Raw genomic sequence first — 27,335 nt, 5'->3', positions numbered from 1 at the left:
GCCAAGGCTCAGCACTCCCTATTGGAAGGTGGTAGAAACTTCTGGGGGTGGGGTCTAGTGGGAGGTCTTGGAGTTATTGGAGGTATACCTTGAAGGGGGTTGTGAGACCAGTCCCTTCCCCTTCCTTTCTCTGTGTCTCACCTCCTGGCCACAGGTGAACAGTTTTGCTCCACCAGGTGTCCCCTCCATGATGTGCTGTCTCGCCCCGGCCCAAATACGAGCCCAGTCAATCACGGACTGAAAACTCTGGAACCGAAGCCGAATAAGTTGATTTATCTCCAGTATTTGTTGTAGTGATGGAAAACTAAATAACAACATTTTTTTTTTCTTTTCAGTGCTGAATTGTAAATAAGCTTTTTCACAGTTTTCTTAAACCAATGAGTTCTAGAAAATGGAGCTCACCAGTACAAAAAAAAAAAAAAAAAAAAAAAAGGCCTGCTGCTAGGATTTTGATTGAGATTGCATTGAATCCATACATTAATTGGGAGAATTGACATCATAATAATATCAACTTTTCTTTGGGTCTTCTTTAATTTCTCTCAATATTTTGTAGTGTTCAGCATTGAGATCTTGCATACCTTCTAGCATCATCTTTCTGACTGTGGCCAGCATATGGAAATAGTTCATTTGTGTATGTTGATCTTGCATTCTGTGAACTTACTGATTAGTTCTAGTAACTTTTTCATAGATTCCATCAGATTTTCTACATAGACCATAATAATGTCAAATACAAATAAAGGAATAAACATTTTTACTTCTTTCTTCCTGATGTGGATGCTTTTTTTGTTTGTTTGATTTGGATTTGGGGTTTTTGCCTAGGGATTGTTCTGGTTAGAACCTCCAGTTGAATAGATAGGGAAAAAAACAGAAAACTCCTTTTTGTTCCTGATTTTAAGGTGAAAGCATTCAGCCTTTTCTGAGTAATAATGATATTTGCCGTGGGATTTTGTAGGTCCCTTCCTCTAACTGAGGAAATTTCTTTCTCTTTCTAGTTTGCAGAAATATCAGAAATGGATGGTAGATTTTTTTTAAAGCATTTTCATTGTAGCTTTTTAAATCATGCTGATTGATTTGAAGTGTTAAATCAACCTAGTATTCCTGGAATAAACCTAGATCTGTTTGAGTAGTGTTGTGTTCACTTTAATTTTTCCAAAAAAATTTTACATACGTATTTAAGAGGAACATTGGTCTATAACTTTTATTGCAATGTCTTCATTTTTTTTTTTTAATAATGTGGGGCTGGAAATGCACTCAGGGGTAAAGCATTTGTTTAGCATTCATGAGGTCCTGGCTTTGATCCTGACCACTGCAAAAAAAAAAAAAAAAAAAAAAAAGAAAAATGAAATTTAAAAATACCAAGGGCAATGCTGACTTCACAAAATGAATTGGGAAGCATTCTGTCCGCTTCAGTTTTTCAGAATCGTTCATGAACTATGTCATTTCTTCCTTAAGTGTAAAATTCCCCAGAGAAGTCTGGACCTGGCAAGGTATTTTGTGGGAAGGTTTTTAACCAAATTTCAAATGCTTTCTAAATATAGGCTACATAATATTCACCTGCTTCTTAAGGTCCTCTATCCTTCCTTGAATGAGCCAAGGTCATGTGTCCTTTGAGGAACTTATTCCTCTAGGTTTTTCAATTTATTAGCATAAAGTTGGTCATATTTCCTTTAATGCTCTCAATAGCTGTGGAAACCGCAGGAACAGCATCCTGCTGCTATCACTCCTGACATTGGTAATGTGTATCTTCTTTCATTCCTGATCAGTCTAGCTAAAAGTTTATCCATATTATCAATTTTTCTCAAAGAATCACCTTTTTTATTCTGTCTCTTATTTTATTGATGTATGTTCTAGTCTTTATTATTACCTTTATTCTATTTGCTCAGTGTTAAATTTGTTCTTCTTTAAAAATTTTGTTTTTCTTTTTGTTTTTGTTTTGTTTTTTAAGACAAGAGTTGAGGTCATTGATAATACGGCCTTTTTGTTTTTCTAGTAAAATTGTTTAGTACTATAAATTTTCCTCTCAGTACTGCTTTAGGAGCACCCCACAGATTTTGATATGTTTTAATCGCCATTCAGTTAAGAGTACTTTATGAAATTTCCTTTTATTCCTTTTTTGATCTATGGATTGTGTTATATAGTTTGTGAGCACTTGATGGTTTTCTGCTATTTGTTTCTAATTCAATTCTAGCACACTTGTACGCTGTATTAGTTCTGACTGCTGTAACAAATTACCACAGACTTAGGGGGTCAGAAGAACACAAGTTGATGACTCACAGTTCCGTATTCAGAAGTCTGACGTGGGTCTTACTGGGCTATCTCAAGGTGTCCGCAGGGCTGCATTCCTTCTGGAGGCTTTGAGAGAGAATCCCTTCTCTTACCCTTTCTAGTTTCTAGAGGTTTTCACAATTCTCCAGCTTTCTTCTCTATCTTTAAAACCAGTAATGTTCTGCACTCATTGCTCTCTCTTCTGTTTTCACAGAATCACCCCTTTTTCTTTTTCCTTATTTTGGCATACCCACTATTAATTGAGCAAAAGCAATGGACAGTTGTAGGAGAGAGAGAGGAAATACATGAACCTCCTCCCCACGAGTGTTCAATCTATGGGCAACAGAAAATGGGCAAGTAAAATGGTGAGACTGAAACTTACAGCTTACAAACAAAAGTCCTGTGGGTTTCAATTGCTATTACTTCTGCAATCTGAAATACTTTCATTTAATTATAGAAAAGAATAGAAGATTAATGCTCAAGTTCTAGTCACTGACTGAACTTTATAGCCTTATTAGCACTGTTAGAGATTCTCCATCACATTTACAGTGACCTCCAGTTTCCTCAAATTTACACTGCAGTTGTTTACAGAGATCATCTCATGTTTGGCCAGTGACTTTCATTTCCCAAGCTCATTTTCTCATTGGTTCTGCTGTGAGGTACATCCACTCTGTAAGTATAAAAACTGAGACTTAGAAAAGTGTTAACTTTTCCTAGGGTAGTAGCCTCAATGAGGCTTGGGGACTTGTTAGAGATAAAAATATACATATATATTGAGGCCCCACTGCAGACCTATTGATTCAGAAACTATGGGGTGGGCCTCGCAACTTGTGGTTTCACAAAACTTCAGGTGATCCTATTGCATATTCAAGCTTGAAAACCTTTGCCCCAAAGTATGTGGTTCTAGCTCAAACATTGCTAATGTCTTACTCAAATTCTGGTTTCCCTGCCCCCTACTGGATTTTACACTCTGGGAAGTCAGGAAGGGTGTCGTACAACCTGGACTCATCATAAGTGGGCAGGGAGTATTGCAAAATGGATTAATGAAAAGAGGAATGAATGAAAACCGGAAGGCCTACATGTGAGGGCCTTACCAGGCTTGGCTTTGCCATCATCAAAATATTAATTCTTTTTGGAAGAATCTCAGCCAATGGAAAGAAAAATGGTTGACTGCATGCATTCACCCAAAGGCAAAGGCAGAGCACATTTGTTCTTTGTAAGTATTTAACAAGCGGATTCTTGAATTGTGTATAATACGAAAATAAATGAGTAATAAGCTGTTGAATGCTTTCATAACATGATGAAATTTTTATGATATATTAAGTAAAAAAGTATAAAATTTGGGAAACACAATTATCTCTTTTTGTTGAGTGTTTTTTAAAGTATAAAAATAAAGGAACTTCATTAATGCATTCAAAAGTGTTTTCCTCATCTATAAAGTGGGATAATAATATCTGTACATATTGGGTTGATTTGAAGATTGAGTGCCTTATAAAAGCCAAAAGACAGCCCTGGGCACAGTCCGATCTACTGCTGATTATTATTGGTCACATCATTATTGTATATGGGTGGAGAAATGATAGGTAATTTTCTTTTGATGGATCACTTGTTTTCTAATTTCTAAAACTTTGACAAAACTGTGTTGTGTTTGTAATCAGTTGAAAAGAATCTTTAAAGGAAAATCACTTGGTTTAAAGAAATGCCTATGTCTAAGAAATTCTCAGAAGGAGACCATTTTGACTCATTCTCTATTCCCTCGCTTTTCAAGAGTCCTGGGGCTACCCTTGTCTACTTGCTTCCTAGCGTGCCTACCTGACTGACTAGTAACTGTTTTCTGAGAACAAGGTTAGTTGTCAGCTCTATCAAGAATTTTCACTTTCAAAAAGATGCACTGGGAAGAAAGTGTACCATACATTACCTGGAAGACATCTTAGATTCATCTAATTCATTGCACTCATTGTTCATAAAGAAGCCAAATTTGCAAGAGGTGAAGACTATCCATACAATAAATTACCTTAATAATTAGAACTTAGAACTTAATAATTAGGGCTTAGAATTCTGGTGTATGTTTTGCCCTCAGCCTTCAAAACTCAAAAAAAATATGAGGCCAGCCTTCTATGATGCACGTAAAAACCTCACTATGGAAACTGTCACCTGTTCAAGTCTGCTGTCTTCACTTTAACTGATTCACTAATCTTAATTCTGTTATTTTTACAAAGTTTCAATGTTTTATATTTAATGATTATGGGAAGGAAAGAATTTCGTGTTGATGAAAGAAGTACATTTTTAAGGAAGCTGATTTACTAGTAATGGAAAGTGTTGGTACTTTTCCTTTGTAAACGGGAAAAGGAATGTACCAACACATAAGTGAAGGAAAAACCATTATGCAAGTATTTACATTAACATTGTCTGGTGGATGAGATTCTTCTGTAATTCTGCAATATTAATTCATCCTTCACTATTCTCCCCCATGGTATTACACTGATCACAGTACATTTCAGGGAAACAATCCTCATGGGCATGAGGGCAACGATTCTTCTACTTCTTTATTTGCTGTCTGGGCTCATCACAGGGACCTTTAATTCATTTCCTCTTATCTGGTCTGCTTTGCAGACACTATGAAACCACTCTGTGGTATCTATCAAGCTTAAGTCAACTTGACTTTTTCGTTTTCTTTTTCTTTCTTTTTTTTTTTTGTACCGAGGATTGAATTCAGGGGCACTTGGCTCCTGAACCACATCCCCAGCCCTATTTTGTATTTTATTTAGAGACAGGGTCTCACTGAGTTGCTTAGCACCTCACTTTTGCTGAGGCTGGCTTTGAACTCTTGATCCTCCTGCCTCAGCCTCCCAAGTCACTGGGATTACAGGCATGCACCACCATGCCCAGCTCACAGGTGACTTTTTTTTTTAATTAGTTTTTGATGAACCTTTATTTATTTATTTGTATTTGGTGCTGAGAATCAAACCAAGGGCCTCACACATGCTAGGCAAGCATTCTACTACTGAGCCACGATCCCAGCCCTCACAGGGTGACTTTGTAAAATCAACATTAATAACAGGTTGCTTCATAGCCAGAATACTTGATTTAAATAAATAAATAAATACATGCCAGATCACGTATTTCTGGTCTCTCTCCTCTCTTCTTTCACTTAATGACGATTTTGGTGATTACTTTAGACCCAAATAATTTCCCCATCTCAAAGTAATTGATTAACACCTTAACACCCCTTTTCCTTGTAACCTAACATATTCTAGGGATCCGGGGATTAGAACATAGAATTTGGGGGGCTGTTATTCTGTCTAGCACACATGACTTGGCCCTGTACCCTTTTAAATGTATTGAAACTCATGGCTCAAATATGAGCTATCTGGTAAATGTTCTCCATGAACTTGAAAAGAGCGTATTCTGTCATCCTGTTGTTGGCTGGAGATTTTTTATCAGTATGATCAAGTTGGTTGATAGTGTACTTTGTACTTCTACAATCCTCCTGGGTTTGTTTTTTCCTATGTTTGATATGAATCACTGAGTGAAAGATATTCAAATCTCTGATTACCACTTCAGAGGTGGCTATTATTTCTCCTTGAAGTCTATCAAGTTTTGCTTTGTATGTTTTGAAGCTCTGCTGTGAGATGCATAAACATTGAAAAACTGAAAACTTGACTTTCTTTTTTTTTTTTTGGTGCTGAGGATTGAACCCAGGGGCTTGTGCATGCGAGGCAGGCTCTCTACCAACTGAGCTATATCCCCAGTCCCTAAAATTGACTTTCTTGAAAAATTGACTCCATTGTTATTAAATGACTTTCTATACCCATGGTCGTAGTTTTTGCTCTGAAATCTACCTTACTAAAAGAGGCACTCCAGCTCCATGTCATCTAGTGTTACCATGGGATGTCTTCTTCCATCTCTCTTTTACCCTGCTTGTGCTATTATGCATAAAGCATGCTTGTTATATGCAGCATATGCATAAACTCCAGACTTCCCTTTATGTACAATCTGATCATGTCTGCTTTATTGAAATGTTGAAATCACACAATTTAATGTCTTCATTGATACGTTTTAACTTACATATATCACTTTATTATCTATTTTCTATTTGTCGCTTATGTTTTTGTTCCTCTTTGTCATTTTCCTAATTATTTAATATTAATAGTTTTAACAATATTATTTATGATTTTGTTTTATCTCCTTTGATGGTTTATTCACAATGACCCTTTATTTTGTTATTTTAATGGTTGCTTCAGGGTTTGTTTTTTCCCTTGGACAATGACTTTTATTTATTTTCCCATATATTCACAGGTGCATTGGAGTCGTACCTGATGGTGGGATTTATGTGTATATATCTGTACGTGCACACACTCTAACAATATAATTTGGCCGATATCATTCCCCAGTTTTCCCCTTTCTCTCCTCTTCTTCTTCCACCTTGTCTTTTTCCTCTGCTCTACTGATCTCCCCTTGATTTTGTTTCAGGGCTCACAGTATGCATTTTTACCTTAAAATAACCTAGCTGCAGATGATATTATTCTTCACGTATAGAATATGAAACGTAACAGTAGTCTACTTTGCCTCTCCCTCCCAGACTTTAAGCTACTACTGTCATATATTTTGCTCATACATTTGTAATCAATCCCACAATATATTGTTGTTATTTTGATTATTATTATTTTGCTAATAATCCTTAAATATATTCAAATAATTTTTAAACTTTCACGTATTTATCCATATAGTTATTTCTGCGGCTCTTCATTCTTTTGTGTGGATTCATATTTCCAATTAGCATCATGTTCCTTCTCCTGAAGGACTTTAATATTTCTTGTGCAGATCTGCTAGTAATGAATTCTTTCCGTTTAATGTCTGAAAAAATCCTTTATTTCATCTTAATTTTTAAAATATATTTTGCTAGGTACAGAATTCTACTTTTACTTTTGTTTCTGTTTTGCCTGTTAGTATTTCATTCTGATGCACTTTTCTATTCTTTTCTTCTATTTCAGGTTGCATCGTTTCTATTGCTGTCTTCAAGTTTATGACCCTTTTCTCTGCAATGTCTAATCTGTTACTAATCCCCATCCACTGTATTTTTTAAATCTCAGACATTGCCGCTTTATTTCTGGAAGTTTGGGTTGGATCTTTTTCTATCTTCCATATCTCTATGTAGCTTTGATCCAGCTACACTAATTGTTTCATTGCTCTTGATCACTCATTCCCACGCCTGTGTCAGTTCTAGGCTGGATTCAGTCAGTTAATATTTCTCCTCATTAGGAACTGTGCTTTCCTGCTTCTTTGAGTGCCTGGTAATCTTTGGTTGGAATCTAGACAACATGAGTTTGGCTTCTAAATCACTGGATGTTTTAACGTTACTGTAAATATCGTTAAGACTTGTTGTGACATGTAGTTTAGTTGGTTGGGAACAGTTTTTGTCTTTTTTAGGGTCTTTTTTTCATGAGTTTTAGTTGAAGTTACATCTAATTTGAAGCCTTCTTGCTCCCCACTACTGAGATCGGTCCCCTGTGTGTACTGTACCCAACAGGTTATGAACTGTGGAGTTGCCCAGCCTGCTTGATGGAAGCAAGCTTGGTTCCTGGCCTTGTGTGCTTTCTGGGTTCTCTTCCCCCTAACCTTGAGTAGCTTCCTCACAATCATCCCACGCTCTGCTAAATATTCAGAAGGATCCTCTGCAGTTCTCAAAGCTCCTTACTCTGTGCAGCTCTGTCTCTTTATCACTCTGTCCTGTGAACTCTAGCTACCTTGTTCTCCCTGGACCCCAAGTCCCATCTCAACTTTGGGAGTCCCATAATATTCCTGTCCCCTTTCTGTGCTTCAGGTTCTTAAAACTTATAAGGAAGGGTGGTTACAGAGCTTACTTTGTTCCCATTTCTGAGAAATCACTGACCTGCATGAGTTCAGATTCTCTGTCTTTAAAACTGTGGCTTCACATACTTTATCTGATTTGTTTAGATTATTTGGAAAACCTTGTTCCTGTCACTTCATCTTGGCCAGAAGCAGAAGCAACTACAAAACTTCCCGAGCAGAAGAATGATATACAATATTTTAAAGAATTTTGGTAGGTGATCTGGTGTAGGATATAAAAAAACAAAAATTAGCACAAAATAGGAAGGGAGAAGAGTCTTCAAGAGTATACACTGTCATGATTTTAAAGTTATTCAGCTCCTACCAGTGTCCTCCTACCTAAGTTTCTGAAGAAGTAAACTTCAAGGAACCATGATCTACTTGCTATAAGTCCAAAGATTATGGTTTCTGTCTGTTCTGACCTTGGACCCTTAACTTTGGAAACAAACTCACCATATGTGACAAGGTCATACCCCCCAAGTAGTAGGCTCCTATTTATGAACAAAGTCTTAAGTCTTTCCTGTCAGCTCCCTATACAGCATTCACTTTGTATCAGTCAGCTTTCTATTACTGTAACAAAACACCTGAGAAAATCAATTAGAGGATGAAATATTTATTTTGGCTCACAGTTTCAGAGGTTTCAGTTCATGGCCTACTGGCTCCATTGATTCTAAGTCTGTGGTGAAACAGATCACCATGGAAGGCATATGTGGTAGAGAAAAGCTATTCACCTCATGGTAGCCAGAAAGCAGAGAGAGAGAGAGAGAGAGGCAGGGGGTGGGGGCAGGGATAAGATATACCATTCCCAGGGACACCCCAGTGGCCTACTTCTTCTAACGAGGCCCCACCTCCTGTGGTTTCCGGCAGTTTCCAATAGTCCATTTGATCATAACCCATCAATGGCTTACTCCACAGATAAGGTTGGAGTCCTCATCATCTATTCACTTCTTAAAAACTCCACCTCTGAACTTTTCTGCACTGGGGGCCAAGCCTTCAATGATTGAGGCTTAGGGGAACATTCCAGATCTAACCTCTAACATGCTTCCTGCATCTCTTCCCATCTTAGGTGGCTCATCCTTTATGGTGCGCTCCACTGTCACCTCCAGGAAGCTCTCGGACCTACAGCTGAGTGAGGTGCCCCTTCCCACTTCTCCATAGTGCCTGTGCTCCATTTGGTATAATAATCATCTTTGAGCATGCCTGGGTCCCCTCCCCCAGATAAAGAACTGTGTAGCACTGGAAATGAATCTTCAACGCTTCCCATGCCCAGCACGTAGCCAGCTCAGAATGGGCAGCAGGGCAGATGAGATGTCTTGGCAATAGGATGGATGGAGAAATAAATGACAGCTGGCCTCTGAATCTCCTTGGGCAAGCTTACTTTCCCCTCTAGCTCCACCAACTTCCTGTGGCTCTGATAACTTACCCATCTAACTGAGCACCTGAGTCCTAATCCAGTCTTTCATGAGGTGAAAGAAAAACACAAGCGATCCCTAATCTCAGAATGGTGACTGAGTCATAACTGACTTGTAGTCAAGGTGCTTGTAGGAAAGTTGAAGCATCTATTCTTAATGGCTCAAGAATGATAGAAATGAAAGGCACATGATTTGTCCCTATCTGAAACAATAAGAGGGCAATAGCTTCTGAGACACAAGCTCACATCTTCCCAGAAACCTGCTTCGTGGCCAGTATCTCATTCAATCCCAGCACCCCCATGACCAGGTAAGAAGGAAACCACAGCTCCCGAGGGTCAAGACTGAGGGCATACAGAGGCTCAGAAAGGCATGTCACTAGAATCTTCCAACTAAGGCCCCTGGCCCATGGCAGAGAGGCGTGGGGGCCTGGTAGCACTGGGGAAGGCCCTTCTGTGGCAGGGCAGCTGAGACTGATTGCAACTAGCCTATGAATTTGTATCTGCTCCAAGAATCGTTTCTGCTGTGAATAAATAACATCACACCTGTCTACTCATTGCCCATTTTTCAGTCTAAGTAGTTCAATGCTATTGAGGTAAAGAAGTATAAATTCATTTAAAAAATATAACTACAAACCATGCTTCTTTATTTTTCTTATCAAACCTTGTGTACCAAAAGCCCTATGGCGATCACAATTTTGATGTTTTGCTGATTTTTTTAATTTAAAAGAATTTTAGTTGTAGATGGACACAATATCTTTCTTTGTTCGTTTGTTTGTTTTTATGTGGTATCGAGGATAATTCCCAATGCCTCACGTGCTAGGCAAGTGCTCTGCCACTGAGCTACAACCCCAGCCCCTTGCTGATGTTCTTAACAGGAGTTTCACCTGTTTAGTAAGTTTGGAAACTTCTAGGCTCCAGACCCTAGAGAGATTGTGCCTTGGAATTCACAGTCCAGTTTTTTCTTTATCATGTCTGCACTAGGAGTGCTGGAACTGAGAGGACCTTCAGCCACCCCCGGATTCCCTCTCCAGGGTAGGGGCAGAGTTCATCTGAAGGACACAGGGTGGGTAAGAAGGAGGGACAGATGCCATCCCTCCCCTCAGGCTCCGGCTGAATCTACCCGGGCACCAATCCTTCCCCACCCCTGTCCATTCATGCATCCGGAAAACCACAGACTTGAGCCCCTTCCATTTTTCTGGTGGTTTGGGTGCCTGGGCCTATTCTGCCAGCTTCCTCTGTGACACCAGGCTGTCATTACACACCAGGGGAGTTGTCATTTGATGCTCGGACTCTTCCTGCAGAAATTCCTGACCCCTGTGTCCAGAAGGGCAAGAAAAGATTGAGCCCAGGTCCTAAGAAACTATTCTTAGGTGTTCTAGGAACGACATGGAGCCCTGTGGCCATTTCCTTCCCAGATCTGGACCGTCTGGGGCATCAGGATCTACACTAGGGCAGCAAGATACGACAACTGAAAGAGATTTGGGGTCTGAATGAATCCCCATTGTATGGAGGTGGATGTGTCCCTTCACCTCTCCAAACCTCAGTTTTTTCATCTATTAAATGGGAATGACCACATAGCTCTTTTAATGGGTCTTGGTAAGGATTAAAGAAAAGCATGCCAAGTTTCCATCTCCTGAGTCCAGTATGTGACCACCTCAGTGCGACTTCCTAGATGTGTCCTAATGTATTGAATTCACACCGCTCTGTGTTGTTAGCAGCGAGAGGGACACCAGTGAGAAATATGGACACAGAGATGATGCAGAGTGGGGATGAGGACCACTGATGTGAACATGTGTGCGTGCACACACATGTATGTGCAGGTATGTGTGTGCGCAGAGGAGGCAGGCCCTCGGGAGGCAGACTGGAAGGCTCAAGAGAATTTTGGCCTCAGTGGAATACCTCAGATTCCATGGGGCCATCTAAGCCTCCCAGAACCTAAGCATCACCCTAAAAAAAAAAGGAAACGTGTGTCATTTCTAAAGAAAGGTGGGCAATAAAACAACATGTCCCTGAATGCCCCTCTCTGTTCCCCAAAACCTAGCCAAGTCAAGAGAACAGTGAGAGCAAGTCTGGGCTGGAAAGTCTAGATCCATGTTCTCTTGAAGGACACTGGCCTTCTCCCATGTGTGCTGGGAAGTAGGGCAAGTCAGTGCTGTCTGTAGAAAGCTGCGTTTTTACAAGCCTTCCAGGTCAGCTGCTCCTTGGTATGCTGGTCATACAAGAAGCAAAGCAAGCTCATGCTGATGACGGCACGGCTTCTGTGCCTAACTTACACAACCCCCTCCTTGTGGTAAAGGTACAGACCAGAGCACCATGGAGAGGAAAGTGCTTGTCCAGGTGGCTGCCTCTGGACAAAGCATGGAGAGGGATAGGTGCTACTCTCTGGCAAGGTCCTGGAGGCACTGCTTGCCACAGAGTGACACCTGTCCAGCCCATCATCATCAGACTTGCTGACAAAGCGTTTGTCCAGCTCATTGTCACTGGCTTCCCCAGTAAGCATTTCTCAATAAACCCTAGCTCTCATATCCCACCTCTATGTATCTTCCTTGGTTTCCTGGCAACCTATCCACTGCACTAGTGAGACGGGAAGACAGACCACCCCAGGCTGCCATGAAGAGGGTCTCAAAAAAGAAACAGAGGAAGAGAAGATTGGGAATTCACCCTTCTGGCTCCAGCTGCTCCTAGCCACGAGGATGGTCCCTTGATAGCTCCTAACTACAGCCAACACAAAGTATTCCCTGAAAAGCATTTTCTCTTACAAGCCTGCACGCCCACCCTTGTGCTGATTAAGGCTTAGGAATCATTTTACTCCAGATTTTCTAAAGAAAACAAAAAAGGAAAGAGTTGACAGGTCCCTTTCTGAATCCTATTTCTAGGTATCATTCCACCAGTCAACCACAGGGATAAATGGAGCCCATGAAAACCCCTAGACAGAAGCCGGTCAGCAGGAGCCTGCCTGGGAGCCCTCCCGCGCCGCAGGAGCCTTTCTCTGCTTTGCATAAACCTGACCACTCTACCCTCCACTTGTCCGCGGAGCTCATTCTTGGAACCCGCCTAGCGTCCATGTTTCGTGTTCCCCCAGAGCAACTGAGCAGTAGACCCCATGAAACCTCAGAGGAACTGTGATTTTTTTTTAATGACTTGCTCTTCCAACAAAATGAAGTCTCAAAACAGAAATAAATGTGAATTACAGAAAGCTGAAGTTACATGTTTGCACACCTTGGACTGAATGGATGGAATCCAAGCCTGTCCCCTCTCCTCACTCACTGTGCTGTGTCCTGTGCTTGACTCTTAAGTCCTTCCGGGTGGAAAAGCTGAATCCTCCATAGCCACTGTTTCCTCAGTGCGCGCCATGCCTGCGGCCCGGCATGCAGCCAATGGACATTACCAAAGAAAAAATTTAAGACTACTGAAAAGAAAAGGCAAACATAATAAGATGAAAAAAGAAATGAACAACAGTAAATACTTTCTTGGGTGGCAGGACAAGACAGATGAGCTGCAAAGAGCTGCCCCTCACCTACTGCAGCCCCAGAAAAGGGCTCCTGTCCCTGGAACAAGCATTCCTTCCTTCAGAACATGAGCCAGACATGCCTGAACACCGCCCCACCCAGACCTGTTTCCTGGGAAGCTGGCACTGGGGCCCGTCCAGGCCATTGGCGCCTGAGGCCTCTGCAGGCAGGTGGTGGCTTGGGCTTAGCGGGGCTCTTTGTTTCCAGCATCCAGACAGGCTGGGCAGATGCCTGGCAGTCACCCCTGCCAGGATGGGCCTGCCAGAACAGGGGGACGGGGCCAGGCCAGGGAACGTGGCAGGAGAGATTCCAGGGGTGGTGGGGAGCCCCAAGAGGGCACTCCCAGGGCTCCTGGAACACGCCCCAGCTCCATGTCTGCCCCATCAAGCCGTGCGGCCCACGAGGCAGGACCTGCTGTTTGGGAAGTGACAGGAGCAGCAGAAGTGAGCTAAGAGGTCCTAAAGCAGCCGGCCCTTAGAGAAGCCCGGGCGTGGGAAGAGCGTTGGCTGGAACCTGGGCCATGGGTCTTCTGTTCTCTCAATCTCCATCCTGTCTCGTCCCCACCCATTTTTCCCACGCTTGGATGGGTGGACTAGGGTGGACTCTGCACACCCTGCGTCTGCCATCTGGACTGGCTCTCTACCAGGCTCAGCCGGCAGGGGCACCAGCGGGAGGCTCAGCGCTGGGGCGGGCGGGCCGACGGGTGCTTCACGTCTCCTTTCTCTCTTCTGGTGACCACAGCCTGTGCAATACTTCACTCGGCAGCAGCACTGTCCTCCCTGTAGCAGCAGCTGAATCTAGTTTGCAGTTTTCAAGGTTTTGTAGGACCAGCTTCTTGGGCCCACACCTCAGAGACAACAGCCCCCATTGAAGCCAGAATTGGGGATAGGCAGTTAGTGTAGAAATAGGGGATCAGGTCAAATCGAGGAAATGGAGGTCATGAAAGCCATCTGCCTCGGAAGTTGGAGACCACCCCTGGGAGAATGGAATATCAAGGATCTCCGGAGCCCATTGATTACCAAATTTCCCTGCCCTTATCAAGGAATTCGGGCAAGGAGCTGCTAATTAATGCCTCCTGAGACCTTACCTGCCTGAATCACTTTGGCCCTCCCCCTGCCATCTGCTGCTTACTTTTTGCATCTCATCTGCAAAACTGGGCCTAGTCACTTAGGCAGGAAGGAGAAATAAGGGGGGGAGAGAACTGGAGAACAAAAGAGACCTTAACCTATAAAAGATGTAGGGTGCGCTCACTTCTTGGAACTTTAGAACATCAGCCATGGCCCCCTTCTCCCTCCCTCCCGGGAGAAGTCTGTATTATCACCTTTAAATAAAACCTGCTTAATATGCTTGCCTTAGCGTGCTTCTCTAGTGTTCAGACTTCAACATTAGAGGGAGCAGAACTCGTCATTGGTAAATGGTGGTATCACCATGAGCATCTCTCCTACTACCCCTTGAAGATCTAGGTCTCAACTCCACCTGGCCTCTCTACCAAGCTTTTAAAAAAAATTTTGGGGGGAGTATCAGAGATTGAACCCACTGAGCCACATCCCCAGCCCTATTTTGTACTTTATTTAGAGACAGGGTCTCACTGAGTTACTTAGGGCCTCGCCATTGCTGAGGCTGGCTTTGAACTCATGATCCTCCTGCCCCAGCCTCCCAAGTGGCTGGACTTAGAGATGTGGTGCTACCATGCCGCCTTAAATTTAATAATTCCCTGGGTCCTCCAACCACAGGAGAGCAGCCATTCCAGGGGTTATCACTTCCACCATAACTTAGTTTTCAGTTACTTAGCTAACAACTTTATACCAGATTAATGCTTTTTATATTAATTTCTCTTTGTAAAAATAGTCAGTGTTGTTTCTAACTTCTGCTTAGATCCTGGCTGATCTTTTAGGTTAAATGACTCGGTACTTATTGTTATTTTCTAAGGATGGAATTAGACGGCTGTTGCAGAGGACTTGACAGGCAAGAAGTCTTCTTTTCACATCGATTGTTTTCCTTCCCTCGGGTTTACCTTTAGAGGTGTTTGTTTGTTTGTTTTGTTTGTTTTTTGGTACCAGGGATTGAACTCAGGAGCACTTGACCACTGAGCCACATCCCCAGACCTATTTTGTATTTTATTTAGAGACAGGGTCTCACTGAGTTGCTTAGCGCATTGCTTTTGCTGTGGTTGGTTTTGAACTCGAGATCCTCCTGCCTCAGCCTCCTGAGCTTCTGGGATTACAGGTGTGCCCCACCATGCCCAGCTACCCTTGGGTCTTAAGTACCAATTTCTGTTTTTAAAAAATCTAAATTTTTTCCTACTGAAATGTTTGAGAGCACAGATTTGGAGACAATTAGAGCTGTACTTGAATCCCACCTCTGCTACTTTCTAGTTACATAACTTTGGACAATTCACTTCACTTCTTGAAGTCTCAGCTATCAAGTGGAAATAATAACAACACTTAGCTTAAAAGATTGCTGCAGGGGTTTGATGTTATAATAGACAGTGTCTGGCATAGAACAGCACTCAGAAAATTATAGCTGTTAACTTTTTTTTTTTGCTTCTCAATCCATGGATTCATCTGTCAAATCTTATCAACTAGGTCATAATTTGCTGGAGAATAACGTCTGTTTCTTGAGTTTTCTCTAATTCCACAACTAACCTTAAGCTTCAGTAGCACCACATACATGCTAGACACATCTTTGAAGTTTAATAATACCCCTGGGGTTTAGAGCTGAGGAAAGCCCAAAGCTTGCCGTAGAGTTACAGAAACTTTAGAGGTGATGGAAGGTTACCCCATCCTCCGAACATCCTGCTGAGGGGATGAACAGCCTGCAACCGGAAGGAAGTTTCTCCTCTAAGCCTGATGAAATTGCTATCTTGACCAAGGGGTAGACATGCAGGGGGCGAGAGAAGCCTGCTTGCTTTCCTCATGATCAAGCATCTGAAGGTGATGGGGTTCTGGCACCCCATCTTCATCCTGTCCCACATAAGTTTTCCTGCTATTTCCTTACTTGGGTAGCATGGTTTCAAGCTGCCTTTCCTTCCTGAGCTCGCTTCCCAACAAGTATCTCTTAAAACTGTGGTGCCTGAGCAGAATGCAGTGCCCTGCCGAGCCCAGGTCCACCCAAGTGCAAGAGGCGGGACTGTCACCCCCTGTGGACTAGAGCCCGGATCTTTGATGAGGCCTGAGACCGCAGTCTTCAGCCATGCATTTGATAGCGAGGCCACTCCTTTCACGCATACAGTCAATTATAAACCTCTGCATGCACCCACGTTCTTTTTTGTTGTTGTTCTTTTTAGATATACATGACAGTAGAATGTATTTTGGCATGTTATGCACACGTGTAGTATAACTTATTTAATTAGGATTCTGTTCTTGTGATTGTACATGATGCAGAGTTGCCCTGGTCATGTATTCATATAAGAACACAGGAGAGTTAAGTCGGATTCCTTCTACTGTCCTTCCTATTCCTCTCCCCCCACTTCTCTTCATTACTCTTTGTCTAATTCAATGGATTTCTATTCTTCCCCCTCCCACCCTCTCTTGTTAGGGGTTAGCATCCACATATCAGAGAGAACATTCAGCCTTTGATTTTTTAGGACTGGCTTATTTCACTTAGCATGATATTCTCCAGTTCCATCCATTTACGGGCAAATGCCATAATTTCATTCTTCTTTATGGGTGAGTAATATTCCGTTGTGTATAAATAACACATTTTCTTTGTCTATTCATCTGTTGAAGGACACCTAGATTGGTTGCAGAGCTTGGCTAATGTGAAATTGAGCTACTGTAAACATTGGTGTGGCTGCATTACTTTAGTATGCTGATTTTAAGTCCTTTGGGTATAAACGGAGGAATGGGATAAATGGGTCAAATCGTGGTTCCATTCCAAGTTTTCTAAAAACCCAGTTGAAAAATGGGCAAAGGAACTGAACAAGCACTTCACAGAGGAAGAAATACGAATGGTCAAAAAATATATGAAAAAAATGTTCAACAACTTTAGCAGTTAGAGAAATGAAAATTAAAATACACTGAGATTCCAACCAGGTTCTTATAAGCATACTTCTAGCTAAATTATGAAAAAAAGTAAATGGTCATTAGATGATGATGGAGGTTTTAATATTCCCAAATAATGCCAAATAAGCAGTGCATCTAAGATAGCAAAACTACAGACCCATGGACAATTACTAATCCAACTAAGTAATAGGGTCTCCCCAAGAATCTCCTAACGTGAGGGAGTGAAACAAAATACTGGCAGCTGCAAGAACTTCACGGTAGTGCCATCTGTGCAGAGGGAAACGGGGAGGCCCCGGACCCCGGGTAGCTATATGGATAGAGTAGCCCTAAGGCACCACCAGGAACTGACTGGCGAGCACTGTGGGCCAATCGGAAAAGGTGAGTTAAAACCGGGAAGATGTTGAAGGATGTAATGAGCGCATGCGCAGGGTGGAACCAGGACTGAAGGATGTGCTGGCGCTGGAGCAGCGTGGGCCTGGAAACTCAGGACATTAACAAAGCAAGGCTCTCACCAGAGGGCCACACCAAGAAGAAACAGATGGCAGCAGAGTTCAGAGTAAGTAAGACAGGGAAAATAGAAACAAAGGAAAAAGAAATTTCAGAGTAGAGCAGAGTAGGTGGATCTCAGAAAGCAGAGGCCCCGTTTTTCGTCATTTTGTGCAAACAACAAGAGACAGCTCCAGAGGCAAGAAGTGCTAAGGCGTCACAGCACAGCCTACCATCCTAAAGAGAAGAGGCATTGTCTACGAAAAGTGAGCAGCAGAAAGTAATTGGGGTCCCATAAGAAGTCCATTCCGAGTAAAGTGGAGAGTTTGGAGTACTGTAAGAATATATTAGAATGTACAAGAACAAGACATGAATGTCTCCCACACTGAAACAAAGACAACAAAGCACTTAAGAAAGAACTGTATTGCTGGGTACAGTGGTGCACCCCAGTAATCCCAGCAGTTTAGGAGGCTGAGGCAGGAGGATCATGAGTTCAAAGCCAGCCTCAGCAACTTAGCAAGGCCCTAAGCAACTCAGTGAGGTCCTGTCTCAAAATATAAATATGAAAAAAGGGCTGGGGATGTGGCTCAGTGGTTAAGCATCCCTGGGTTCAATCCCTGTACAAAGAAAATATATGTTTAAAAGGATAAAATCATTATCTAATGTTAAAATCAAGCAAAATAAATTGTGGAAAATGATTTTTTAAATTAAAGAACAAAATAAATTAATATTAGAAAACCTCATAAATGGTGGTGCATGCCTGTAATTTCAGGGAATTGGGAGGCTGAGGCAGGAGGATCACGAGTTCAAAGTCAGCCTCAGCAAAAGAAAGGCGCTAAGCAACTCAGTGAGAGGCTGTCTCTACATAAAATACAAAATAGAGCTGGGGATGTGGCTCAGTGGTCGAGTGCCTGAGTTCAATCCCTGGTACCCCCCCCTTCCACCAAGAAAAGATAGAAAACCTTATAGATGAAGTTTTGGAAGAAAAGGAAAATTTGAAAAGCAGTGATGGAACTCAGGCTATAATTAGAAAAAAGAAAAGGTATTTTTTAAATGAGCTAAACTGGAAGAAACACAAAAGAACAAGCACAACAGTGTCTTGAGATGAATGGAAGTTGGAGAGGAAACATGTTTTTAGAATACTTAAACAGATTTTTTTTTAAAGATTCAAAGAAAAGTGATAGATGTAAAAGATAAGCAAAGAAGATTCAGCAAAGTAACCTGCATGGCCAACATCAAGATGCCTTCTAACAAAGTTACTGAACATTGTGAGAAAATATTTTATCACTCAAAAACCAAGTAACCAAACTTGTTCACAGAGACAAGCGTATTACCAGCGGTCCCAGGGTTTGGGGGAGGGTCATGGGTAGTGACTGCTACTGGAAATACAGTTCTATTTTTAGGGTTTTGAAAATGCTCTGAACTTGATAATGATGATGGTCAAACACCACTGTGAAAACATTCAACATCACTGGATCATACACCTTGAATCGTTTGAGTGGTGAATGCTGTGTGTATTTTGCCACAGAAAAAAGTGAGACCCAACTACATCCTGTCTACAAAAACTGCACTGTAACCATAAGTTACAAGTAGAAAAATGGAAGAAGACATGCCATGCTAACACCACTCAAGAGAAAGTAAAATGTTCTAGCATTATCAGATTAAAAAATAGATTTCAAAGCAAATAATATTACTAAGGATAAAAAGTCCACTGCTTATTGATAAAGGGATCAATATATCAAGATGATGTTATAGGGCTGGGGTTGTAGCTCTGTGGCAGGGCGCTTGTGAGGCACTGGGTTCGATCCTTAACACCACATAAAAATAAATAAGATAAAATAATTTTTTAAAAAAGATGATGTTATAATTCTAAATATTCACACACCTATCAGCACAACTGGAGTATATATTAAACAAAAACTGATAGAACTTAAAGAACAGACAGATCCACATAATAGTTGGATATTTCAACACCCCTATTCAATAATTGATAGAACACACAGAAAGTATACAGGTGACTTCAATCGCTGGTACCAAAACACAATTCCTTTTACCAATATCGACCATATTCTGATCTGTAAAACAAGTCTCAATAAATGTAAAAGTTTTCAAATCAGAAAAGGTAGGTTTTCTGGCCACAAAGAAGTTAAATTAAGAATCTTTAACAGAAAACTTTCTGGAAAAGTTTTAAATATTTGGAAGCCAAATAACTAAATAACTCATGGGAAAGGAAAGTAAGTAACTACAATTCAAATTAGAAAGTTTTTTAAACTGACTGAAAATGAAGACATTGAACATCAAATTTTGTGGGACACACCAAAAGTGGGAAAGTACAGTAATAAATGTCCACCTTAGAAAACAAGGTCACAAATCAATGACCTACTCTTCTAAATCGAGGCACCAGAAAAGAAATGGCAAGTAAATTTAAAGAAAATAAAATCAAGAAATAATAAAGATCAGAAGAGAAATCAATGAAACAGAAAACTAAAAATCAATTGAGAAAGATAGTGAAATCAAAGCTGATTCTTTGACTGAATCAACAAAATTGATAAACCTGTAGCGAGGCTGATCAGGAAAAACAGAAGACACAAATCTCTGATATCAGGAATGAGAGAGATCACATCAATACAGATTCTGCAGGTATTAAAATAATAAGAGAGGAATATTATAATCTAAGAACCTAGGTGAAATACACAAATTCCTTGAAAAACCAAAATTACCAAAGCCCAATATGTATTGGATTTTTAGTTAAAAACCTTACAAAGTAAATTCCAGACCCATATGTATCACCAACTAATTCTACAAAATATTTAACATGGAAAAAAATATTAGTTCTTTACAAAATCTTACAGAATATTAAAGAGGAAAGAAGGGGGCTGGGGTGTGGCTCAGTGATAAAGTGCTTACCTGGCATGTGTGAGGCACTGAGTTCGATCCTCAGCACCACATAAAAATAAATAATAAAATAGAAGGTATTGTGTTCATCTATAACTAAAACAAAAAAATTTAAAAATAAATAAAGAGGAAAGAATACTTTCCAATTTATTTTATGAGATCAGCATTACTCTAATATCAAAAATGAACCAACAACTCCCAAGGAAACTACTGAAAATATATATGTAAAATATATATGAAAACATATATGTAAATAAATATATATGTAAACATTCTCAACAAAATTTTAGCAAATTAAATGTGTACATATGAAAAGAACTACAATACAGAGCAACCAAAGGGCTTTGTCTTAGGAATGCAAAGATGGTTTAACTCAAAAATCTGTTGACTTACCTGGGCAGTGGTGCACGCCTGTGATCCCAGCTACTCAGCAGGTTGAAGCAATAGCATTGCAAGCCCGCCACAACAACTTAGCAAAACCTTGTCTCAAAATTTAAAATGTGAAGGGTTGGGGATGTGACTCAGTGGTAGAGCACACCAGCTGCATTCCCTGGTGCTGCAAAGATAATCATAATAATAATAAGTTAAGTAACTAATCAGATCCCAAGGGCTGGGGGTGTGATTCAGTGGCAGAGCATGTGCTTAGCATGCACGGAGCCCTGGTTCCATCCCCAGCACCCAAATAAACAAATAAATAAATACCCTAATGGTCAAAATGGGATAATTCGAGCATGTAATAATAGCCTCCCACCAAAAATCATAAGGTGAAGAATTCTGTCCAAATTGAATGGGGCTGTGTGCAATGGGGCAGTCAAGGAGAAAGGCAACTATCACCTATCACCAGAGGTCCTCAGTGTGTGTCCTGTGAGTGGCTGAGGAGCCATGAATCTCCAGGCCAGAGCATGTGGAGACTGGCAGGAAACAAATCCAGCCAATTGGTCCATCATGGCAAGGAAGACAGGAGGGGAAGGCTGTGTCCTTTACTTGTGCCACCACATTTTAGAGGGGAAGAAGAATCTTCAAGGGTCTGGACCATTTCCACTGCAAGGTCTCACTGTCAGCATTTAACACAGAATATCCTCTGGAGAACCCCACAAATGCATACAAGGTTGACCTGAACCATAAGGGCAGAACGATTACTGGACCCTATTGACTCTGATCTTGTTAGACTTGGTTCTTCGTTACCACCTGCTGAGAGCTTACTGGATGTCCATTCACTCCATCATTCATTTTCTGTTCCTGGTTCCCACCTGCTTCATGACATCACAAAGCTCAGAAGTGCACACATGCTAATCTCCTTCCAGCAGTGAAATATAATGGGAAGGAAGGGGACAAGGACCAAGCAGGCGTAAGGGCTGCCTCTAGAGATGTCCTCAGCATTTTCCACTGGCCCTTAGTTATCCATACCTGAGCAAGGCCATGACTCAGTGTGTCTCCACCCGATTATCAAATAACAATGACCTCAGTTCACACCAGCTGAGCTCCCACAGGCAATAGGCACTGTGTACAGCACTTTCTATGCATTAGGTGATGCCATCGTCAAGAGTCCTGTGACCAGGAAGTAAGGTGAAGCATGTAAGAACACCATCTCTGCTCGAATCCCAATTAGACATTAACCAGCCCTGTGTCCACAGACTCACAATCACACCTCCGGGTTCTGCTTCCTCTTGGATGAAAGGAAAGGATTGGCTGATAAAGTCCACTCATATGGGATACCCTTATGTGGTCACTGTGAGACAAAGTAGGATGACACATGTAGTGTCCCTGCCATAGACTGTGACAGGCAATGTACACCTAATACACAGAAGAGATTTTTATCCTTACACCAAAGGCTGAGGAAATGGAGGATCATAGATAGTAAGTAACAGGCCAAAGACATACAGCAGAAAGAGGCAATGCCCGTGCACCCAATGTCTGCTCCCTCCAACTTGTCCTTAAGAAAACTGTGAGAGGGCTGGGGAGATAGCTCAGCTGGTAGAGTGCTTGCCTTGCAAGCACAAGTCCCTGGGTTCAATCCCCAGCACCACAAAAAAAAAAAAGAAAAAGAAAAGCTGTGAGAGATCTCACCACCGTCCTAGTGGAGTTTCAGGAAGCTCTGTCTCATGCATTTCCTTGTTCAACGATATTTGAAGCCAGGCCTGAGAAAGACAAGCCAGTGAACTTAAAAAGGAATGTCAGAGCGGCTCTGTGGTGCTGTAATCCTAGTGACTCGGGACACCAAGGCAGGAGGATCGTGAGCTCAAAGCCAGCCTCAGCAAGTTAGCAAAGCACTAAGCAAATCAGCAAGACCCAATCTCTAAATAAAACATTTAAAAAGGCTGGGGAATGTGGTTCAGTGGTTTAAGTGCCTCTGGATTCAATTATCAGTACCAAAAAAAAAAAAAAAAAAAAAAAAAGGGAAGTTCAAAGAACTTTCCTTCTTTGCCATTCCTCCTTTCTCTTCATCTAGATTGAGAGACCTGGACATCGGAGCGAGAGAATTATCAGAACAAACACAGGGTCAAAAATAAAAACTGAATGAATGGAACAAATAAATGGATGAGTGAATTAATTAATTCATAATTAGTCTGGACATTGCAAAATTGACCATAGGCCAGGCCGATGGTGATGTTGGCAGTGGTCTGGCATAGTGATCACTTCTGTTGCCATAAGCATCCCTAGGAATTTTCTCCTTGGCTCTTCAGGAAGTTGAACTGACATATGGGGACATTTCCAATGTCAAAAATTACAGCCAACTATAAAACTGTTTTAAATCCAAGCTACAACCACCTGTGTTGTGTAAACAAGCCAGGAAGGAAAATGACTTTGCCCACGGACCCTGGCCATAAAATTCAGGGCCACACCCAGCTCCTGTTCCAGCTCCCATGAAATCTTGGACTTGTGTGGCACACTAAGATTCTACAGGGATGATTCAGGTCTCCGTCCCTCGCTTAGAATCATCAGTGCCGAAAGATAGCAGACCTCACCTGTGAACCCAACTATGCCAAGATGAAATACTATTGAGGGGGCGGGGGAGATAGCTCGGTTGGTAGAGTGCTTGCCTTGTAGGCACAAGGCCCTGGGTTCGATCCCCAGCACCCAAAAAAAAAAAAAAAAAAAATAGAAATAAACTATTGACCTCCCCTTTGCTGGGGAAATTCCAGAATACCAAGTTCCTTCATCTGCCATGTATCATGTACACATATTTTCTTTTTGCCCCAAATCAGGGGGTGGAAATCCAGACACAGAGCAGTCATCTTCTGTCTAAGTAACTCAAGTTCCCAACAGGTGCCCACCACTCTGGCCCCACCTCTCCCTACACTTCACACTCTAAGGACCCACCTGCCAGCCAGAGCCCCACAGCACACACGGCCTGACCACCCAAGCTCCGGCAGGCATCTCTCCTCCATTCCGCCACATTCCTTAAGGATTCAGTTCAGGGGTCTGGGGTTGTGGCTCAGTGGTAGAGCACTTGCCTGGCACGTGTGAGGCACTGGGTTTGATCCTCAACACCAAATAAAAATAAAGAAGTAAAATAAATGTATTGTGTCCATCTACAACTAAAATATTTTTAAAGATTCAGTTCAGATCTTCTTTTCACTAACGGAAGTTTGGAAATATCCACAAATAACTGTGTTATTTTTTAAAAGATACCAACTCAAACAACACCTCCTCTCCTTCCTTGATTTTTTTTTGACCAATTCAAGGGTCATGTCCCTTCTCTGGTCTTCCCAAAAACCCAGAGTCTGCCTCTATTAAAGCAACACACAACAGCAATCAGGGTCTTAGATTTGGGGGCAGACACATCTGGATTCAAATGTTATCTCCACTACTGACTTGCTGTATGAACTTGGGCAGGTCCTTCAGCCCCAGCTTGCGCTGTTGTGAAACCAGGTTGACAACAACAACTCAGAGAGGCAGTTAGGGCACTCACCTGTATACCTGGCATGAGGGATGTGCTGAACAAATGATGCATTTGAAAATTATTCTTTTAACACAGATGACTCCATAAGGAGAGTCAATACTCATTTGTCTCCCCCCTGTTCCATGGGCTCGGTTCTATTCCCAACTCCTTGCCGAGGCTGAAAATACACAAGGGAACTGAATTTTTCTGGAGGAAAATATCTTCCAACAGACCATCCTCTCTGAAGACAACTTCTTTGAGATCTATTGAATCTGCAGAATTAGAATCTCTCTATCAAGTATTTATTAAATAATTCCCATGCTCTAGATGCTCCGAGGGGTACAGAGATGAAACATGCAAAGTCCTGTTCCTCGAGGGGCTCCTGTTTTGGTTGGGGACAGGCAATTTAAGCCCCTGGAGACTTCAAAATAAAAAATAAAATTTTAAAAAATCGATCAGTGCATGCTGCAAGCATGTGTTGAAAGATCACATGGAATCCCATAAATATATACAATTAATTACTTGTTTAAAAATTGTAAGGTGTGAATGATTGCTAACAGGTAGGTGGTTTCTTCTTGGGGCAATGGAAATGTTCTATAATTTTATAGTGGTGATTACTGCCTAACACCATGAGAATACTCACAACCACTGAGTTGTACACTTTAATATGTACATTTTATGTTATGTGAATTTTATCTCAATAAAAAAGAATTGCCAAAAAAAAAATGCAAGGACTGAGGGTATAGCTCAGTGGTAGAGCACTTGTCCAGTAGGAGCAAGGCTCTGTGTTCTACCCACAGCACTGCATAAGAAAAATATTTAAAACTTTAAAAAGAAATGACTTGAATAGTAAAGATGGTGAAATGGAAATCTAACCAAGAGAATACCAGAATTGATCACCAGGCACCCTGCCTCCATCTGCCATGGTTCCTCAGAACCAGGTCCCCAGCCCCATCCTGGAGCTTCACCCTGTCCCCTATCCCCTGTCCCCATTCATAGTCCAGTCCCAGATAAGCAACTGATTTATAAGCAGCCCAAGTCCCACTCTGTCCTCCTGTCATGACACGCAATCTACCTGCAGAACCTAGGAAGTAGGTGTCTTTATGCCCATTTTACAGATGGGAAAAACCAGACTCATGGAGATTAAATAACTGCTCAGAGCCCCCAAATTCAGAGAGTGGCAGAACCTAGATCCTATGCCAACTGCTTTTGACAGCCAAGTCCCAGCATCTCTTCCACCTGTCCTTCACCAGGAGGCATTCACTGGGAGACGCACCAGGGTGTAATTCAGCCTGCCTGTCTCCTGGGGGCGTAGTTCAGTGGGAAGAGGCTATGGGCTCACCTGGAAAAGTTGGTGTCCTGCAAAGGCAAGAGTGCATATTGGGTGCAAACCACAGATACTGAATTCTGGTTACTGGGGAGCCCAGTGTCAGCAGGAGGATGACAGAACAGACTCAGGAGATGGACAGGAACCCAGGGAAGCCCAGGGGCAAAAAACACGTCCAAGGTCACGCCCCCAGAGTCCTCTGGGTAATAGCCACAAAAACCTTGCTGCCCTCTCCATGGCTGGACACTAGGAGCAGCCTTGTCATGGGGCATGCAATTGAACTCGCACTTTGTATCATGTCTCCTCCTCAAGAGCCCGATAGCTAGTTGGCAGGGTCTTTTTAGCCAAGCCTTGGTCCATGTGCCCAGAAACACAGTAAGGGAACGTCTACCTCCTTCTGTTTCTGTGGTGGGTGGTTTATCTCCTGCCAATACTCACATGTGGGGTCTTACTCTCAAATAAGAAGGGAGATAAATATGCTGAGCAGTCCCCTCCCGCCCCAATAGCAAAATCCATTGCAATGATTTTTTTTTTTTTTTTGAGATCAGCTTGACTCTATTATTTTTTTGACTTTAATTATTTTTTAAGTTGTTTTTTGGTTTTGTTTTTTGAATTTTTTTTTATCCATTGCAATGATTAAGAACTGAAAAGAATGGAATAGAGTACAGGAGATGTGGACATTTAGAGGAGGGGCCCACAGAGAGGGGGAAATGAATTAGAGCTTTGCGAAAAGATGTGTCTTGACCTGGGCCTTTAAGCACAAAGAGGATGTGCCTGTGTCTGTAATGCTTACCCTGCTCAGCAGCCTTGCAAGGGTCCTCTGAGAGTGGCCAGGGTCTGTACACCGTGCAGGTCCACCTCACCATCCTCGTGACCCCCAGGCTAAGATCTGGCACGTGCAATTCCAGCTTCCCCAGTGATCTTGCAGGCTAGCTTCATTGGCCCTGGGTTACAAAGAAACCGAAGCTCAGAGAGGACAGGCTTGACAGAAGGCTGGTGCATCCTCAGGCCTGTGCCACCACACAGCAGCACTCCCAGCCCTAAGCACAAAGAGAAGAGCCGTAGCAGTTTGCATTTCATTCCTGCTCAGTGCTTTTCCCAGGAATTTTCACACCCCTTGTTTCAAGGCTATGAGGCTATGAGAGCCACGTATGATTACCCCTCTGGACAGCAGAGAAACCCAAGGCCAAGGTCACCCAGCTTTCAAGGACTCGAGTCCACGTAGGCCTGCAGCTGGCTCTCTGCCCTGATCCACCTGGGCAGCTGTCTTCACCCCACGCCCCAGGTGAGGGGTGGAGCAATTAGGGGAACAGATCCCATTAAGCCTTGCCTGTCCACACGAGGTAAGCCCACACCTCGCCAACCCCTGGAAGGCAGCTGCCCAGAGCGCAAGGGAGCGCTTGTCTGGGAGAACAATGGGTATTGATTATTCTGGCAGCTGCAGCTGGCAGGCTCAGAGGCGGTTTGCTCTGGGGTTTGGGGTGGCTCTAGCTTGGATGTGTAGGCCAGTTACTCATCATCCTTGCACTGCCCGGGCCCCAGCGCTCCCTGCCACAGCCCAGGGCATGCACTGTCCCACCAGCCCCTGCACCTCCTGGGAATGACTAGCATTATTCCTTGGCAGGGTCAGGGCTGCTCTGAGTCAGTCCAAAGTCTGGGATAGGAGCCTGGGCTCTCTGGGTTTGGTCCTCCCAACCGTCTTTAT

At 42.3% G+C, this 27,335-nt stretch overlaps 1 long non-coding RNA gene across 3 annotated transcripts in view; it reads right to left on the bottom strand.

The window, feature by feature from the left end:
* Positions 1-520: 520 nt before the first annotated feature.
* The window catches only part of LOC306655955, a 34,928-nt gene continuing 8,113 nt past the window's right edge, over positions 521-27,335 (bottom strand). For all 3 annotated transcript variants that reach the window (XR_013762364.1, XR_013762365.1, XR_013762366.1), the window contains exons 2-3: positions 26,424-26,574; positions 521-1,306 (exon numbers count right to left, since the gene is read on the bottom strand). This is a non-coding gene — a long non-coding RNA (uncharacterized lncRNA). The remainder of the gene's footprint in view (positions 1,307-26,423; positions 26,575-27,335) is intronic.

The sequence above is a fragment of the Sciurus vulgaris genome (genome assembly GCF_902686455.1).
Source record: "Sciurus vulgaris genome assembly, chromosome: 3".
Classification (NCBI taxonomy): Eukaryota; Metazoa; Chordata; class Mammalia; order Rodentia; family Sciuridae; genus Sciurus; species Sciurus vulgaris.
This window is presented reverse-complemented; position numbering and strand designations above follow the sequence as displayed.